This window comes from Dipodomys merriami, unplaced genomic scaffold (assembly GCF_024711535.1).
Source record: "Dipodomys merriami isolate MVZ:Mamm:240054 unplaced genomic scaffold, mDipMer1.0.p SCAF_4, whole genome shotgun sequence".
Taxonomy (NCBI): domain Eukaryota; kingdom Metazoa; phylum Chordata; class Mammalia; order Rodentia; family Heteromyidae; genus Dipodomys; species Dipodomys merriami.
Window position 1 is genome coordinate 15,817,713 of NW_027205603.1, and position 20,233 is coordinate 15,837,945.

The window sequence follows — 20,233 nt, forward strand, 5'->3', positions numbered from 1 at the left end:
GCTCCTGCTGCTGCTTTTGGGCTTCCTGCTGACATCTGAGCTTACCCCTCAGTTCAAAGTGTTCGGGTAGGAGTCAAGAGATTGGGTTCAAGCTACAGCAACTGTTGAGGCCTCTAGCAGTTGAATCCCTGCAGGGTACGCAGAGGCGCTCCTGTCTTTGGTATAATTATCCCAGTTAGTTTTTTTTTTTCCTTCTTCTTTTACAACTTTGGTGACAGATGAAAAGAAAGTTCCAGATGTATGCCAGCCCCTGCAGTCTTTCCCAGTCTGAATTCCAGGATTCAGGATTATTCAGATCATTTCACTGACTTGTTTACTTGATAATGTTAGACAGTCCAGCCTTCATCTGGTCCACCTGGTCCACTGGAGATGGAACACTGGACTCTTCTTTCCGCTCAGGGGCTCCGTGGAGGGTGCCAGTTCCAAGGGAGTTGAGGAGCACAGTGGGGATTTGAATACAATTGTTTGGCTCTTTTTTTCCTCCTACATCTTTTCTTTGCATATTACTTTGTGAGAAGACAAAATCAATACTCAGGAAGTGTTTTCAATGGTACTATCATCTATTAATTTGAAATATGTGGAATCATGGCCTGTAGACATACTCATTTTCTTCATGTGAACTTTCTTCCTGGTGAAGCTGACTTGGCTGTATTTGCACAGAGAAGCTTGAAGTGTGACTTCATGCCTCCTGTTTCTGATGTCCCCTTTGCATGGACTGCACAGGCATTGTTTCTCTTCTCTTTTCATCACAGCCTAACATGTTCCCACCCTCATTTTGACCTTCACATAAACCAGCCCTGTGCACAAGCCTTTAGGCGAACCATCTGATCTATGTGCTCAGTAGTTATACGTAGTATTAAGACCAGTGCTGTCTTTCATGGTGCTCTAAAATATCAGCTACCTCTTGGGTTCTTTTTGTTGTTGTTGGTTGTGGGGCTTGAACTCTGGGCCTGGGCACTATCCCTGAGCTCTTCAGCTCAAGGTGAGTGCTCTACCACTTGAGCCACAGGGCCATTTCCCCTTGGGTTCTTTTAACTCTGCTTACATTTGTGCTTTGTTCAGCTTCTTTGTAAGCTCCCCAAGGACAGTCACCACATCCCACACCAGTTAAAACCATTCTTCTCCGCCTATTGACTATCGCAGCATGAACAATTACTTGGTGATATTTATGTTCTGAAATTTAGAATTGGAATAACGGAGAAGTGAATTTAAACATTATAATCTTGGTGTTAAGTTGAATAATGACCTTCAATACTTTGAGAAAATTACATTGTGTGTGTGTGTGTGTGTGTGTGTGTGTGTGTGTGTGTGTGTACGTGTGTACGTGTGTACGTGTGTACCAGTCCTGGGGCTTGAACTCAGGGCCTGGGTGCTGTCCTTGAGCCTCTTTTTGCTAAAGGCTAGTGCTCTGCCACTCAAACCGGAGCCCCATTATAAGCCAGAGTCTATTGCAGGTGTGAGCCACCAGCATCCAGCACACTATGAAGTGTTTAAGATCCACGTCATTTCTTTGCATCCCAATGTACCCAAGTGTCAAACAGCTCTTTGCCCAGTTAGCACATGAGTGCTATCCTGCTATGGTGAAAGGTATTCCAACTATAATTCCAAGTCAGTAGTGGATAGCGAATGAAATAGACTTCAAAAATAGAGTTGTTGATGGACCAGTGATGGCTGCCTTTTTGTTGTTGTTACTGGATGATGGAAAATGTTAGGTCCCTCTTCTTTCTCTTCCTTCCTTCCTTCCTTCCTTCCTTCCTTCCTTCCTTCCTTCCTTCCTTCCTTCCTCCCTCCCTCCCTCCCTCCCTCCCTCCCTCCCTCCCTCTCTCTCTCTCTCTCTCTCTCTCTCTCTCTCTCTCTCTCTCTCTCTCTCTCTCTCTCTCTCCTTTTTTTTTTTGTTGGTTGTGGGGCTTAAACTCGGAGCCTGGGCACTGTCCCTGAGACTTTTTGTGCTCAAGGTTATCACTCTATTACTTGAGCCACAGTACCACTTCTGGTTTTTGAGTGGTTAATTGGAGATAAGAGTCTCAGGGGGACTTTTCTGCTCAAGTTGGCTTCAAACTGTGATGCTCGGATCTCAGCTTCCTGAGATTATAGGCATGAGCCTCTGGCACCGGCCATCTCTTTCTTTTCTGAAGGGAGGAAGAGACACTTGAGGAATCTGTGTTTTTGGTCTGATCAGATTCCCAGAGGCAGAATCAGCAGCAGCTGCTTCACTTTCCTTGGCCCATGTCTCAAGGAGGGGTTACTAATGGCAACCCTAAAAGGATGTGTAGCAAAGGTTGGAGGGTATGAAGAGCTGAAATAGGATCTCTGGACAGAAAGAAAATGAAATGATACTAGAGAATGTAGATCATTTAAAACAACAGTGGTATTATTTGGGAAAAGCATACCCTGCCCCGGGCCCCCTTGTGTTTGTTCTTTGCCTATAGATTTGGCTTGAACATATGCACTGGAATCAGGCAAAATATCCAATACAGTATTGCATTTAATCCAACTACAGCTTTAGGTGGTTCCTGGAGATCCTATAACCAATTAAGCTGTATCCATTGGCTTGGTTGATAGATAAGCGATAGCCAGGTAATGCTTTCTCAGTATCAATTCACAGCCCATCACATTTTTGGTTGGAGTTCTCATAGCCTTCCATTTTCCAGTCCTCTCATGTTTTCTTTTAGCTTTTGCTTTTTCTCTGCTCACTTAATTTTTCCTAGAGTTAATAGGCCTAAGACATTTTCCTTTTAACAGACCTTAGAATCTTTAAGTGTCCTGTTTTAAGTTATAAACTAATGATGTCCTTCATTTGTGAGGGTGTGGGTCAGTATGTTGCTTTATGTCACCAGCAACACAAAGCATTTGTCAGGTGCTCTCCTTAGCTTCACCTGCATCATCTTCTCTGTGCCTCATCATCCTTTGAAAGACATCTTGAGAGCAGGTGTCTTGTGACCCAGGAAGAAACTGAGGATTGAAGCTAAAGGAGGGCAGATACTGCCAGGATCCCTGAGTGGACGTTACTAACCTCAGGGGTGAGAAGTGGAGCAGGCCTGTGACCTTGTTTACTCATCTTCCTTTTCTTATTTCTGACAGCTACTCTGGCAAACCACAGGAATGTGTCCTTTATACACAGTTAATGGGTGATAGGTTTTATCAGAAGGTCCTGTTCCATCCTTGAATCTCTCAGCTGCTCTTGGGCCTGCGTGTCTGCCCCCACCCCCACACACCTGAAACAGAAATGTCAAGAGTTTTGCTGAAGGTTCTTCATCTCCAAGAACTTTTTGACCACTTCAGTACCAAAATCCCAGAACTAGTTAAATGAAAACAAATTCTGTGATTTTATTATTGTAGATCGAAGACTCACTAAAGTTGCAAAAGCTTGGAATCCTCCCATAAAGTAGATAGGAAAAAGCCATAAAAACTCAACAAAACAAAATATTTGTTAAAAAAAATATGTACTAGAAGAATACCTTTAGTGCAGCCAAGTCAACTTATAGACTTCTTATGTAAATATGGTTTAGCCACGTGTGGCCCTGATGATAAAGAGCACTGCTATGTAATTTTGCTTCAAAATATTTTGAATGGAGCTACACCCAGATGGTTTGAGCAAATATGTTTAATTGGACATCCTGACAGTGATTTATTTAAAGCAGCAGTGCTTAGGCTGATGGGGTGGGGGGCGGCTCACAGTGAAAACTTAAAGTGCAGAGTATGGTTTGTGTGGTGGGGTGCTTCTCAGTGTCTCCTGGTGAAACTCTTATCCAACTTATCACTTCCAGAAGTGACGGATAAGTTTTGTCTTCTTTAAGCCACTGAGTTTGTTGAAGTTTCTATTATAGAAGAAATAGAAAAGGAATGTACCCATAATAAATAATAAATTGAAGTAAAATTTACCTTATGATTATGAATTATAATAGTTATATGAATGGCACAGTCAGAATTACTAAGGAAGGGAGTATACTGCTTTACTTTTTAGGTTCTTAAAAAATTGCTTTATTATTATAGAGATGTGATATGCAGAGGGGTTACATTTACACCCATCAGGTCGTAAGTACATCTCCTTTCTCACAGTATCATCAGTTCCCTCATCCTCTCCCATTCCCTCCCTCCCATCTCCACCCACGAGTTGAATTGTTCATTTTCATCAATGTCCAGTGCTCTCCATGTTGCACTTTTCATCCGTTTTTCTCTGGTTCTGTACCACTCTCCCTCAGATATGCACATGTATATAAGGTAAAGAGTACAGAATCATTTTATATATATATATATATATATATATATATATATATATATATATATATATATATATTTGTCATGGGGCTTGAATTCTGGGCCTGGGCACTGTCCCTTAGCTCTCCAGCTCAAGGAAAGTGCTCTACCACTTGAAGCACAGTGCCACCTCAGTTTTCTAGTGGTTAATTGGAGATAAGAGTCTCAGGGACTTTCCTGCCTGAGCGGGCTTTGAACTGTGATCCTTAGATTTCAGCCTCCTGAGTAGATAAGATAACAGGCATGAGCCACCAGCACCTGGCAGATGCTTTATTTTTTAAAAACATAACTGAAGGTGTACATTACTAGAGGGTTATGCCTGCCACATGGCTGAGGAGGCAGTCACAAAGTTCCACTTGTACTGCATTTCGTGAAAAAGCCACAGAGTGACATGGTTCTTTGCAAATGGGTTGATTATTGAGTTCCAAGTCAGCCAAAAAACCCAAACAAATCCTGGACACACCTCTGACCTGTCTAAGAAACCTTTAAGGTTATCTTAAGTTCTGGGCAAAGTTAGAATCCAAGCCGGTGGCCAGCCAGAAGCGTTTGTGGGTCGTGGGATGGCTGTGTCATGGAGACAGCCACGTGGGCAGGTCGAAGGCTCCGGTTCTCCTCCAGCTGTGGGGCTTTCTCCTAGTGGGTTTGCACATGGAGTTGTTCTCAGGAAGGCAAAGGGTGTAGTCCTCTGTTTGTCTGTAGGTAATTATCAGAAAGACATTTTGTACCCTCAAATAATCCTGGTGACAGTCTTTCCATAAGTTTAAAGTTGCTTGAAAACAAACAAGGTGCCATAGTGATTTGAAAATTCTGTGTTCATGGCTCTTAAGTATTCGTCGCTGATGGTGCTGTCTTTGGTGGACTGTGCTGAATGAACCCAGGCTCACCTGCATTGTGGGTGGGTATTTTTATTGTGGAGCCTTGGGGCTGGGTTGCAGAGCATCTTTGTGCTGCATGTGAAATACGAGCTGCAGCTGCACATCCGAGAAATATGGGTAGGTCAGTGAGGTTGGCAGGGCTGGTGTGTGGAGGTGCCGAGTCCTGTGGCGGTGGTCAGCAAATGTTCTTCTGCTTTTACCAGCCTACATGCCTACAAGGACTTGGTTTCTTTCATTACCTAGTTAAAGAAGAAGCAAGAACAAGATAACCGCTGCCCCCATCCCCCCTTTTTTCCTTCTTAAAGAGACATGTGATGATTGAGCTATTTGAATACTTAAAATACACAGAAGAGAAATGTCATCTATTAGAACATGCATGAATGTCATTTATTAAAACATACTGTTTGGCAAATTTTAATTTCTGTATTATAAACAGTTGAGCCATTGAATGTGTGTTTCATGCATGATCTTTTTTTTTTTTTTTTCCATTTTATGTACAAAACAAGTGTTGGTATTTTGAACCAAAGCATTTTGGCTTTAAAAGAGTTGGAACTGCTGTGTTGGAGTTCGAGACTGCCGCGGCCTCCCAGACCACTGTGCACACCAGGATTCAGTCATTTCTTAGATTGCACTGTGTGCGGTGTTCATGAGCAAAGTCCTTCAAAAAGCAGTGTTCTTGCGCCGGGCAGGAGCAAGCAGGCACTCCCTGAGGAGGGTGTGTGGGGAGGGAAGGTTTCCTGGAAGGGATGGTTACTGAATGATTTGGGTAAAGTGCTTCAGTGGAGGAAGGGAGCGGCTTAAATGAGAATGCAGAGAAAGAGAGAGGAGCTGAGATCTCTCATTGGAGTAGGACCCGGGACTGGGTGGAGGAAGGCGTTGGGTAGCGGAATGAGTCACAGAAAGTACTTTTCTTCTGTGTCCAACAGCCTGATGGAGGTGGTGTCATTGAAGGATTTCCATCAGAAATGATGGAATCAGATTTCCTAGCAAACCTTTCAAGTGTGGCATTACACTATCTGTGGGCTGAACATCAGCTCCATTATTCTCACAATAACCCTGAGAGATAGCCTTCATTATGGCTTCATTTTATATGTGAGGAACTGGAGGAGAACTCATAGTACTTCTTTAAGGTTGTACAGCTGGGTAGGGTGGGTCATGGACTCGAGGGCCCCTGGTCTTAAAAGCCTGGTTGTTTGTCCTTGTCTTAAGTTTAAGTACAAAGCACAAATGACAGCCAGGAAAGTAGGGTCTGCTAGCTAAGGGATCCTTACACATTTTAGATTACTTTATAATAATTGTGAGGACGAATAAAACACAGGCAAGACATAAATAAGACAAAATGGTGGATGCATAGGGTAAAGGATGAGGAGAACCAGGAGGCTTAACGTGACTGGAGGCTTTTGGGACAGGAGGAGAAGGAAGAGTGGCCGGAATGGAAGGAATAGCCGTGCTCTCAGATGAGAGGTGTGCTCAGATGAGCAGTGTTAGAGGGCTGGGACTAGAGGCATTTAATTTGGAGGGCAGCGGTGGCCCTGTGACTGCTGACACTCAGAGGGTGTGCATGGTAGGATAAGAGCCTAGATGCGAGTACTGTAGAAACGTCCTTAACAATGTGTCCGACGTGCACTGGTGGAGGAGAAGCAGTCAGAGATGTAAGGGAAGATGTTCACTGAATTTAGCCATCAAGTAACCCTGGGTTGATATAGTGCGACAGGTATCAGTCTTGTTGGCCACAGTGTTGAATATGAACTTTGTTATCATTCAGAGTGATTAGAGTGATCTGTTCTCAATTGAGATAAACCACACTCCAAGTCTTTTGTGTACCTGGAACGTTGCCTTTCATTTCTTGGTCCATTTCATTGAGGTGAAGTTCATAAAACCTGACTAATTAATGGGATTTTCCTTATTATGAGAAAAGCCTGGCTTCTTGGATGTTAAAAAAGTGTTTGTCCCTGTGAATAATAGCACTGAATGGGACTTTTTTTTCCCTACAGAAAGTTATATATATGAATTCTTTTTTAGTGTTATATTCATATGGGTTGATTAAGAAATGATTATATCCTTATTCTTCTCCCTGACCCAACACATCTGAATGGCACAGGTTTGTTTACAAAAGGAATATTGGATGAATATACTTAGACAAATCTTTTCTGGACAATTCTGGTATTTTCCTAAAGGAATATTCTGTTTAGTCATGGATCAGGTTTTACCTGTTTTGGCTTCTCTGAGCTTTTACAACCAGGAGTTTTATGTCTTCCAGTTTGGAAAATTGATTACTTTTTCAATTAAAATTTTTTTTCTCTTTCTTTGTCATGACTACTACTGGTTGTCCTGTAGTTCCTACTATTTCCTGTTCTCTCCTCCCATACCTTTTCCTTCTTTTGTTTGCATATGAACGATCTTCAATTTCATTCTAATAATGAACCTGTTGAAGGTGTTCTTCCTGTCTAAAGTCTTGGGATTTTGATTTACATTTACTTTTTTTTTCCTCTGAGGGTACTAGCACTTAAACTCTGAGTCTTGTGCTTGCTTAACTGGCTTGCTCAGCTTTTTTTGGTTAGTTTGGAAATGAAATCTTGCTGACTTCTGCCTGGGCTGACTTCAAACCCATAATCCTTTGGTTCAAAGTCCATTAGTGGCTGGTGATGGAAGCTACTGGCACCTGACTCTAGTGCTCTACTCTATGTATGTGTGTATGTGTGTATGTATGTATGTATGTATGCATATGTGTGTATATGTATGTATGTGCTGGTAGAGGGGCTTGAACTCTGGGCCTCCTGCTCTTGTTTGGCTTGTTTACGCACAGCTGCTACTCTACCATTGAAGCTATATCTACACTTCCAGATTAATTGGAGGCAAAAATCCTTGACTTTGTCTACTTGGACTGACTCCACACCACAATTCTCAAATCTCAGTCTCCTGAGTAGCTAGGATAGGGATGAGCCACTGGGGTCTGGCTACAGTGTTCTGTTCTTTCATGTGTGTTCTAGAACCTGGCCTGACGTTGACCTCTGTCAGCTGTGTGTACTAGTGAGGATGCTGTAAGGTTCTGGGTTTAGGATCCTGCATGCCTTTTCTTTTTTCTGGTCAGTGGTTTTCATAGTGGAAAGCTTTGAGGAGCCTCACTGTGCACACTTGGGAGAAACAAGACAGATGTTCATAGAAATATGGATTTATGAGAACATTCATGGATTTTTTTCCTGCAGACATTTGTAGAAGTAGGAATTTGTGAGAACATTTTTTTCCCCCAGGCCGTAGACTTAAAAAATTTATACTAGAAACAATCTTTTATTAGTGCAGCAAATTCATTTGCATTTGACTGAAGATACTCATTGCTTGATAATTGATTTGTTTATAAAATTGGCCCCACCAAGAATATCTACAGATTAGTTGAAGTTTTCATTTGTTTGTCTGTAATGTAAATCGGAGCTATTGTTTCAGCCTAAATTAGCTTTAAGTTTTGCATCAGAATGTGGTCCAAATTACAAACTGCTGCTTGATAATTTAATTGATAAAATTGTTTAAAAATTATACTTGTTTTAGAGCTCTAAGTAAAGAGAACAGAATTGCTTGTTTCTCAAAAGCTTGTGACTGAGGGGGTACTGGTGGGGTAAACTGGGGGTTTGGAGAGAGACACCTAAGCTTCTCTGAAATGGAATGGTTACTCTGTTTCTCAGCATTCTTGAGGATAAAACAGAAAGAAAAGGATGTATGAGCATTCAACCTGAAGTTTCTTTCCCTGTACCTGAAACTTCCCATTGTCATAAAATAGGACTAGGCTGAATCAGTGCAACCTACTTGCCGTCAAAAAATAATTAGTGTAGAAATCACCAGAAGCATTTGGTGTCTGAGCTACATTTCATTTCCCAAAAGCCCTTTGGGTGATTTGACATGAGTCAGTTTCTGTTGAATCTGACTGAGGAGATGTAGATTCAATATACCAAGGCCAAGGAGCTTGTCTTCAATGGCTCTCTTCCAAATGGGTTTGTGTGCTGTACGTGGATGAAGCATGGATGCATCATCTCTCTAGTAGGATTGTGATGGTGATGTGGAATTGGATGAGTCAAGTTCTAGTGCCAAAAAAGCTTACATAACAACAACAAAAATCCTTGTGAAGATCTGTTTCTGCATCCCAATTAACCTTTCATAAATATACATACATTTGATGAGATATTTGTTTTAAAAAATTGAAGTTTGATAATAAAACATTGTTAGCTCTCTTCTGTAATTGCAGAGCAATGACTAGAAATGCCTTTTGAAAAAAATCCTCAGTGGTGGAGATTTGAATTAAATTTATCTGTGAAGTGAAACTGCATAACATCCTGTTTTTTCATCTCCTATAATTTGGTCACTAAAAGATTATCTGCGAGATTCCAGATCTTGCAAGAGTAGTTTCTGTGGCACTTGGTGATTAGATGGAAGAAATGAACTGTGATGCATATTTTGTTTAGAATCAGGACAGATGATTACTCCTGAATGCAGAAAGCAAATGGAATACGTGGATTTCTATTTTTGTTACATGAATATTTGCAGAAGCCTTGGCATAAAGGAGCCCACCTACTGCTCAAGTCCTACCCTCCTTCACAATGCAATTTCCAGTTTACAGTTCATTCAGGAGCGTAAGATGTGTCATAGAAATTGACTCCTTAATCATTCCTTTTTCATGATGAGAGTTTGGGGACAAGTAGTTGCAAATCTATATTGCAGAGGATGAATGACTTAGTATCTGTGGGCTAGGCATGGTATGCCTTTGTCATATTTTAGCCTGCTACTTGTCAAGGTGGGAATTAGCAGAGCAAAAGCAGATGATTTGCAGGTCACACTCAGTGTTAGAGCTGGGGACCAAAGCCCAGGTCTGTTCTACTCAGGGTCTCAAGTTTCTCTTATTGCACAGTTGTCACTTGCTGCCCTGTGATTTTCTTTGCTGTGGCATGTTGCATTAATTTGGAGAACCTGAAGAGGTTCTAGGTAGCTTAAATTCCCTGGAGCCAGTAGATTACTTTAAATTTAATTATAATAGTTAAGTGCATTTTAAAAGAGGTTTATAAATTAAATATTTATTTAAGGTCTCCAGTCAGAGTAGCCACATTTCAGGTGCTTAGTGGTCACGGGTACCTAATGGCTCCTATGTTGGTGTGAGCAGGTTGGAGCTTTCTGCCACCCCAGGAGGAGCTGAGTGACTGCTTTGACCCAGGGAAGGGGACCTTGGCAGAAGAGCCTGTGAGGGGCTGCTTAGGTCTTGGCAGTACATGGATTCTGGTGCTCAGCCAAGGGCTTGGTGGCACTGGCCCACGTTTTCTGGCTTGTCTGTCCCTTGGTCATGTACAGGACAAGGTGGATCCCTGCTGTGACAGAGGCAGCATTGTTAGAGTTTGGGTGATGTGCCCAGGCCATGTGGATGGGGCAGCTCTGTCTGTCCTTCCTTGGCTGGCTTCCATCTGGGTGAGTCTGCAGGGAAATGCAGGTTCCCACCATCCATGCTTTGCAAAGAAGGGGAACTGCAGGCTCCCTGTTTCACTGAGCGTGAAGAGTGGCTCAGCTTGACTCTGGGCCCAGTGCCTCAGTAGTTGTCTATATTACTTTATGACTACGTTGTTGCCAATGTGAGTCCAGATGTGTAAGCATTTTGAGTACTTTTTTTTTTTTTTGGTTGGTCATGGGGCTTGAACTCTGGGCCTGGGTGCTGTCCCTGTGCTCTTCAGCTCAAGGCAAGCACTCTACCGCTTGAGCCACAGCACCACTTCCTGTGTAAGCATTTTGAAACAAAAGATTCAGTGAATGTTTGGGGACTTAGCTTTCCTGTAGGGTTGAAGATTCAGTCATTGGTCTTGGATAACCTAGTTTCTGGACCATCTTACCTGCATGTGAAGAAATCTGAGCATTTTGAACTGGAGGTTGAGGGTGGGGACTGGCTCTGAGTAATATTTTGCTTTGGGAGGAATGAGGGTCCGAAAATTGAATGGCTCAGTGTCCAGACTGAGCAGTGTCTTGGAGGGCCAGTGTGTAGGATGTCAGTGGCATCTCCTTGCTTTCCCCCAGGAAGGCGGGCTGGAATCTGCTGGAGTGGTGGTGGAAAAGAGCCATTATTTCCCTGGCTGTAGGGAGAGCCTGTTGGCCTCCATTTCCAGGCAACAATTCCTCGGTATAGAGTCCATTCTTCTTAGGAATCTGTGCCATTGTAATTCAGAAGCAAATTGCGCAATTGCTCTAATTACCTGCTGCTAAGTCCCCATCCCAATTATCATGAATTAGAAACAGTGATAATTATTAAAAGAGGTAAGGAATCAAAGATATCCAGGGTGGAAACTAATGCAGTTGTTTGCCTGGTCAAGCCTTGCCAAGAATGTAAAACCAGTGCAACCAATTTTAGGTGCCTTGAATTTCCTCCAGATTGGATTCCTTGGCTGTCTCAGATTCCCTCAGCTGCTGCAGTTCCTCTCCGGTCTGGCAGCACATTCCAGCCATTCACTTCTCAACTCACAGCCCGGGATGTGCTTATTATTTATAGAAAAACACCACATTATTATCTATCTGGATTGACATTTGATAGGTGTGGAAACCGAGGCTGAGGGAGGTTCTGCCCTCTGGTTGGCAAGGGTTAGACAGTGTCCCCAGGACTGGAGAGGCACAGGTGCCTCCAGACACTCAAGAGAGTGCAGAGGTGGTCTTTCTCTAGTCCTGGCCTGGCAGGAGAAGGGAGGAATTGCACTATTGCCTGCTCTGGGTACCTGATGGGAGAGGAGAGTTGGGGGAGGGTGGCATTATGCATTTAGATCATGGTTTGGACTGGTTGTTCTTCCAGGTGAGGTTAGAATGCAAGAATGAAGGTGAGCACCTCTTTTCTCCCCCCCACCCCCAGCATTGCTGCCCTCCCCCACCCCCACCCCCTGTCCTGTTCTCCCTTGGCATCAGATAACATAGCATCCTGTAAGTGAATCCTAAATTTCACTTGCTGAGTGCACAAGTTTCTCACTGGTTATACTCTAGTACCTTCATTAAGATGATGTGCCCTGTCCAGAGACAGGTTATTCTGGGTTTAATGTCCCTCTCTGCTACATCTTGAGCAGAACTCCCAAAGTGTCAGACTTCCATGAGGTTGAGACTTGCCTGTGTTGTGATAGATTCCAGGGTCTTTCCCTGTCCCCATTTCCAGTTCTGATTGGAGGAGATTTGACACAGTACTTGATAAGCTCCAGCAGACTCCAGAGATCTGTTTAGACCATCTTCCCATTGACTTAGAGGGGAAGCAGGTGCACACCTGATCTTTATACATTCTTAAGGAACAGAGTTACTCATTTTTTGGGAGGTGCTGTGAGGTGAGTGCTGGGTTGTAACTCTGGGACCTGAGCTTGCTAAGTGGGCATGCTACTGCTTAAGCCATCTCCAGTCCTTTTTGCTCTGTTTCATAATAATGCTTATTATTTGTGCTGGTCCTGAGGCTTGAACTCAGGGCCTGGGTGCTGTCCCTGAGATTTTTAAGCTTAAGGCTGGCACTCTTCCACTTGAGTACAGCTCCACTTCTGGCTTTTTGCTAGTTAATTGGAGTTAAGAATCCCATAGGTTTTCCTGTCCAGGCTGCCTGCAAACTGTGATTCTCCAGTCTCTTAGCCTCTTGAGCTAGGATTACAGGCATGAGCCTGGTGCCTGGCTTCACTGGTAATTTTTGAGACGGAGTCTTGCTTTTTTTAATTTTTATCTTTTGTTCTTGGCTCCTGGCCAACACCATGATCCTCATATTTACACTTCCTGCCATGTCTGGGATGGCAGGCAGGTACCACCAATTCTGGCTTTTCTGATAACATGGAGGTCTTAGGAACATTTTTTTTTTTTTGCCCAGGCTGGCCTGGAAACACAATTTTCCTGACCTCAGCCTCTCAAATAGCTAGGATTACAGGAATGAGCTACAGGCACCCGGTTTGTGAACTCCTAAAAGTACCTTGTTAGCTTTGTTGACAGCGGTTTCCTTTGTAGAACAAGAGCTAATGTAACCAGAGCATGTAACTTCTTGGAGCCATCCTAAGCCACAGGCCATGCACCTGTCTTGTGCCAGCCATTTCACAGGTGTAGAATGTTCTGTTTAAAATAGGACTGGGGAAAGTGTACATCCAGATCACATTGCCAATGTGGCTGCAGAGCAGAGCCCCAAGTGCACAGTCCCTAAGGAGGATTCGGACAACTTTATTTATTTTTAGTTTCACAACAGTGTAATATGGGTTTCCCATCCTCATCCTGGCCAACATTTGTTGTTGTTTCTTGATAAAGGCCATTCGAACTGGAGTGAGATGGAATCTCAGTGTTGTTTTGATTTGTATTTCTTTTACAGCCAGGGATATTGAAGATTTCTTCATATATTGATTGGCCATTTGTACTACTTCTTCTGAGAAGTGTTTTTTAGCTCCTTTGCAACCACTATGGGAGACAGTATGGACATTCTTCAAAAACTAAACATAGAAGTACCCTGTGATCCAGCCATACCACTCTTGGGCATTTATTTGAAGGATTGCAAGTTAGGATACAGTAAGAACACTTGCACACCCATGTTCATTTTTGCATTATTCACCATAGCCAAGTAATGAAAACTGCCCAGGTAACCAACAATGGATGATTGGATCAAGAAACTGAGATATATGATCTGTATATATGTAAAAAGGCAATTCTATTCATCTGTCAGGAAGAATAAAAGTATGTCACTTGCAGGGAATTAGATGGGCCTGGAAAAGTTTATGTTGAGTGATGTTAAGTTAGGCTCAGAGAGACAAGAGGTACATGCTTTCTTTCATATGTGGATGTTAGACCTAAAATATAAACATACATAAATCGCACCAAGGGCCATAAGTGCAAGATCAAGGTGACTAAAGTATATGAAGGGGTGGATTTCCATGGTCCACCCTTTGAACACTTAACAGATAGTTAAACAGAATGAATACTAGGAAGCTAAAATGTGTGAGTGGGGCATGGCTTGAATGGAAGGAGGCAGATGAACCGAAGGAGAAATGGTGGGCAAATATAGTTGTCATACTCAATACACATAGGTGAAACTGGAGCTAGGAAACTTGACAGGATGGGTGGGAGGTTGGATTTGATGGGAAAGAGAACGGTGGAGGTGGAGACACCATCAAGATGCATGGTACAACTAAGTCTAGATGACGAAAGATAACCAAAGATAAAATTTAAAATAAAAAAGTAAAGCAAGTACTTTTTGAAAAAAAAATTGAAGTCTTGAGTCTCTTCTTGGTTCTGTGGGACATCAGTAATTCATTTTGTTTCTGGAAGTTTTGACTACATTCAAAGCAATCAGCAGCGAATGCATGTAAAGTATAACTTGCTGAGGACCTGCAGAATTCCCTCCCTACGGTGTTGAGAAGATGAAGACCGTGTTTGACATGGTGTTGTGCTCATGTGAGCCATGAGGAGGGCGTTTGGAACCCCTTAGGTTGTTTTCTCAAGTCTTTTCAGAGGGCATAGAAAATAAGACAGAGATGAAGAATTTATAGTTGAGGTACTTCTGCTTTTTCTAAATAAAATACAAGGGAAATTTGAAGTTTTAACTTTGTACTTGAAGCGTTTCAAGTTTCCTAGTAATATGTAGATTCCTCTACCTCCATTGTTGGATAATTTCTTCCTCTCTTCACATCCTTCTTAATTGTACAGTTAAAATCTCAACTTACTGAACTAAAAATACCTTTTCATCTTTTAACTGATACCTTCCTCATTGTATTTGTGAAATCAGTTGGGCAAGTTGGTTCATTCTTGTTTGCAACTGATACATGGTACATTCTAGAAGATAAAGATCAATTGTTTCCTTGGCACAGATGTTTGAATACCTATATAGCTCAGCATAAGCTTTAGTTAACGTGGGCCATTTGGTCTGTTAGCACTAAGGTGTGCAAAATTGGATATTTATTTCAACCTCTGGACATAATAATATTAATCCAACTGATACTGGTTTTCCAGTGGGCTGTGGTTTATTCTAGGAGATGGCAGTTGAGACCTGAGGACCTAGAATCCCATCCTTTCGCCCTGTAGAGTGAAAGGCAAGCCCAGCTTTCCTCTGAGGGAAAATGTTCGGAACTGCTTCCTTGAGAAAGATTGTGAAGGATGATTATGATGGGCAGATCTGCTTTTTCTGAGAGGGGAAAAATCCAGAACCCTGGAATAGCCTCTGGGAGCCTGGTGTAGAGCTTCTGCTTTGAGGACTAGCCTCAAGCTTGAAGCAGGTGGAAGCCCAGGACACCACACATTGTTGGGTAGAAGGAAGGCAGTGGTGGTCCTGGAGCCTGTCTCTCACACAGGTGTCTCAGCCAGTTTTCTCACTGGCTTTGTGTCTAGAAAGGCTAGACACTTCAGTGTGAGCTCAGGCTGGGCACTGCTCTTGTGGAAGCAGTGCCAGGGTCCTCCAAACACATGCCTTCCACCGCAAGAAGAGCACAGGGAAGCCGCCAGAGCACAAGCAGCAAACTGAGCATTGATCTTTGTGAGACCAGAGCTGCCCTTAGATTGAATCCCTTTCTGTGCATTTCCCCAGTAAGGCCCGGGCATAATCAGTGCTTTTGGGTGCAGGTGTTAAGGGAATGCAGACTATTCTGAGAAATATGCTTTATGTATAGATTAAATTGTTTAAAAGAGAATGAACTTATTTTGGGGGAAAATTACCTTTTGTTTTAAAAATAAAAGGACTAGTTATTTTTCTCTGAGTTACTTTTTAAGAAGTAGTTTTGATCTGGTGCTGGTGGCTCATGCTTCTATTCCTCTATACTGTGGAGACAAGATCTGGGGATTGAAGTTTGAAGCCAGCCTGGGCACACTGATTTTTTAAAAAATCTCCAATTAACCAACAAAAAGCGGGAGCTAGAGGCATGGCTCAAGTGGTAGAATACCAGCCATGAACAGAAATGCTCAGTGAAAACTTGGGGCCCTGAGTTCAACCTTCGGAACAATACCTAGAGCAGCTCTTGTTCTGATTTTTTTTTTTTTTTTTTGGTTGGTAGTGGGGCCTGAACTGTGGGCCTAGGCGCTGTCCCTCAGCTCTTCAGCTCAAGGCTAGCGCTCTACCACTTGAGCTACAGCGCCACTTCCGGTTTTCTGGTGGTTTATTGGAGATAGGAGTTTCACGGTCTCTCCTGCCCGGGCTGGGTTTGAACCGCGATCCTCAGATCTCAGTCTCCTGAGTAGCTAGAATTACAGGCGTGAGCCACTGGCACCTGGCCTGATTTTTTTTTTTTTGGGTCCGGTTGTGGGGCCTGAACTCTGGGCCTGGGAGCTGTCCCTCAGCTCTTCAGCTCAAGGTGAATGCTCTACCACTTGAGCCACAGCGCCACTTCCGGCTTTTTTCTTTTTTCTTATGTGGTGCTGAGGAATCGAACCCAGGGCCTCATGCATGCAAGGCAAGAGCTCTACCATTGAGCCACCTTCCCAGCCCCCTGATTTTTTTTAAACCAGTCCTGGGGCTTGAACTCAGAGCTTGGGCACTGTCCCTGAGCTTCTTTTGCTACAGTGCCACTTCTGGCTTTTTCTGTTCATGTGGTACTAAGGAATCGAACCGGGGCTTCATGTGTGCTAGGCAAGCACTCTACCACTAAGCCACATTCCCTGCCTGAATTTTTTTAATGACTTTTGTTTGTTTGTTTTTTGTTCTTTTTGGAGATTACATGCTTATTTATTTCCATTAGAAAAATATTACTCATATAAAATTTTGGTCCACTTCCTTCTCCTTTACCTGTACTATTCAAGTTTGAGTACTTTAATTTTACTCACATCATTTTATTAAGTGAATAATATATTTTCCTTTATTTTAGTTATTTGAACTATGTAATTAATGTCTCTGTACACTTGTAATTAGCCATATAAGTATACAAAAGTGTAATTTATAGCATCAGTAACTTCATAATTTTCATTATCTAATCTTTCCTATGTATGGAATTTCCACAATAACCATTCATTTGTAAAAACTAATGTTAAAGATAGGATGAAAACCCCGAGTAAAGCACACTGAAGCCACTTATAACGAAGCTGTAGTGAGAGGCCCTTGGATAGCTATAGCTTTAATTTCAACATGGGCTCCTATGGGTAAGGCAGCAACCTGGTAAGCAGATCGAGCTGGAAAATCACTCTTGAAAAATTGTTTGTAGACTTCAGTGACAGTACCAAAGTCATTCATGTCAGTCAGAAAGACAGTTGCTTTTACCACATTGGTGAAGTCACAGCCTGCTGCTTTCAAAATTTCAATCATGTTTGTAAGAGCTTGTTTTGTTTCTTCTGCCACCCCTCCTGGCACAAGCTTTTCATTTGAAGGGTCCAGGCCTACCTGCCCTGAAACATACACAGTCCGGTTGACTAACACAGCTTGACTGTAGGGACCAATGGGCCTGGGGCTTTTCGTGGTGCTGATCACCTTTCGGATTAGAGACGACATGGCTAAACCTTCACTTGTGGCCAGTCCGGGAGAAGCCTGAGCTAGAGCGACCCGCTATCTTCACCATGACTTTTTTTTTAATGATATATAGTGTTGATATTTTAAAGTCTGCTTTGGTATTGTTTGCAAGATTGTAATGAACATATAGATCAGTTGCGTCCTCTGTCTCAATGATATTTTGCACAAGAAAAACTCCCAACACCTAGGGAACAAAATTCAGCTAATTTCTTCCTGATTTCATCACTAGAAAAAAGTTGTCTTGTTTATTCTAGAACTTTTAGAAAGTTCTTGTAATGAGCAAAGGAAACAATGCTTGTATGAGTTGAATTTGTGTGGAGGTGGTTAACTATTTTGTTACCAGATTTATCTCACTTTTTTAAATAGCAATTTTGCATTAAATTTAGAGTACTGAGTCATAAAAACCTAATGTAACTTTTACTTTTGCCTTTGTGATGCGACTTTGGATGACTGGAATGTTGAAGAGTGACAAAAGAATTAATGGTCACGATTCAGGGGTTGCTTTTGCTTTGAATGTAATAGGATTTTTAGGGAAGCAAGTGAGTCATTCTTCTGATAGGCAAGCTGTATGTTGGGATCTAGTTTCTTAGTTGAATTTCTGTAATAAGAACTGTATGTAAGGTCTTTGATATGCTGAACTTTGCATTATATGAAGTCTTGACATTGACGTCTGCCCGTGTCTAACTTTTCCCAGGCTCTGCGATCCTGCAAGACAGTGAAGACTAAGAGATCCCTTACCTTGCCCATTAAGGTGGTTCATTCCTGTAATACAGAACTTGGGAGGGTTGGGTTTGATGTCAGCCTGGCTTATATACTAAGAGACTGTCTCAAAACAAAAAACAAAAAGAAAAAAAAATCTCCAACCTTCTACCTTCTTTGCTTCCTGCAGAGAACCCCATTTGCCATCTTTGCCAGCTTAAAGCGGCCTTGAGGATGATGTGTTTACCAGGCCTCACAGAAGCTGCACGTGGTCCATGCTATCTGACTTATGAATGATGAGCTGCAGTGCTTGCTTCCACTGCACAATCACAGCAGAATGCTGGGCAGCTAGACCTCATTTCATCCTCCATTTGGCTGGCCACATTGTCACCTTGTCACTTGCTTCTAGAGTTACTTCCTCCTCAAATCTTTGTGTAACCATTGAGATGCTTCAGGGTTATGGTCAAGGAAATACTTTCCCTCTTACTTTGTAATAATCTTTTCTCATAAAGTGTTCTTAGCAAGTTTCAATTTGTTCTTTTACTTAACACATTGCTTCATGCAGAGAACAGCTAGACTGCGTGTGCACCTAGGCTGTGATTGATGGTGGACGGAACCTCTAAGCCATGGGTGGCTGAGAGGGCAGTTTTAGATCCCCAGCTTTAGGTGGAATGGAAATGGAGGGAACCTATCCACCTTTTCCATCTGGAGTCATAAATGGTTGCAGTTCTAAAAGTGGTAGTTTCTGTATAGGATTACAGAAAGAAAAACTCATATCTATTTTTCTGAAGCGCATGTTTAACATCTAAATTGGGAGTGGCCGTTTTTGAAGCATGGGTGTATTTTGAAACTATTGAGTGTAAACCTCATTGTACCTTTATTTTACTTTTGCCAGATTATCGAGAGAGTTACCGAGTCTTTGGAGTCGTAATAACAGTAGTTCAGACTTGAATGACTTCTATGAAGCAAACGAAGTGCTATAATAGAAATCCTATGTTGCTGGCTAAAGTAGGTGATTGCTGAAAGCCAGACTTCTGGTCTCCTTTTCTTTTAACCAAACAAGGAAGCAAAGAGTGCAGTCTAAAGTGGCAGATTTATTCCAGTATACCAGAACGTTTCAGGAGTGAATAGCCTGCCAGTGGGGCATATTTTCTCATGTTAATATGTAACATGCCATAAATTCTGACGAGGCTGGTTACTGGTATGCAGTACATCACACAGCGAAGTCACACCTGGCCCAGAGCCCTGAACACATTAGTTCAGTCTGATCAACCCAGCTTTATTTTCGAAAGGGCTTTGATCAGGCGTCCAAAGACCTGGATTCTTTTGCCATTGAGATTCCTTTAACAGATAAAAATGTTCCTACTTCATACTAACCACAGTGTTTGCCTCATAGGATGGTTGTAAGATAACATGAAAGGTTGTTTGGGAAGTCACTTTGGAGGTATAAAGAGCTGCTGGAGTTTTGAAGAACATTTACACTGTTGTAACTGTCCTGTTTCTCAACACTCACCTCCAATTTCTTGTTTCAGGGCTTCAGGCTCTTCCCTCATTAGCAGTACTTGCCCTGAGCTGTGGAGAAATGATGATTCTTCCAGACAGTCTCGACATTTGTTCATCTCATCTAATGTTCATGTACGAGTTTCAAACAGAGCTGCTGTGATGATTGTATAGTCACAGAAGTCTGCAGCCCATCTGGAGTACCCCTGACGGTGTGCAAATACTGCTGTTAAGCAACCAAAAATACCAGTCACCAGTGTGACCAACACCATGAAGTTGGTATCATTTGCCCAGGTTTTCAGTGTGGAAGTAGACCTTGATGGGTGGCTGACATTCAGTTCATTCTGTCAGGTGTGGTCTGGGCTTTGTCCAGGCACGGGCCCAGCTCATTTCCTACTTTCAGTTGACAAGTCCTTGAGTCAGGTTTGTCCTCTTTGCTATTGTATGAACTTATCATCACTAGTGTGTGTGT

The 20,233-nt window shown here is 42.5% G+C and overlaps 1 protein-coding gene and 1 pseudogene across 4 annotated transcripts in view; one reads left to right on the plus strand and one right to left on the minus strand.

The window, feature by feature from the left end:
* Dip2c (disco interacting protein 2 homolog C) overlaps positions 1-20,233 on the plus strand; it is a 309,177-nt gene that overhangs the window by 50,960 nt on the left and 237,984 nt on the right. The gene's annotated exons all lie outside the window — the stretch shown is intronic.
* On the minus strand, positions 17,127-17,558 carry LOC138806209 (2-iminobutanoate/2-iminopropanoate deaminase pseudogene; annotated as a pseudogene).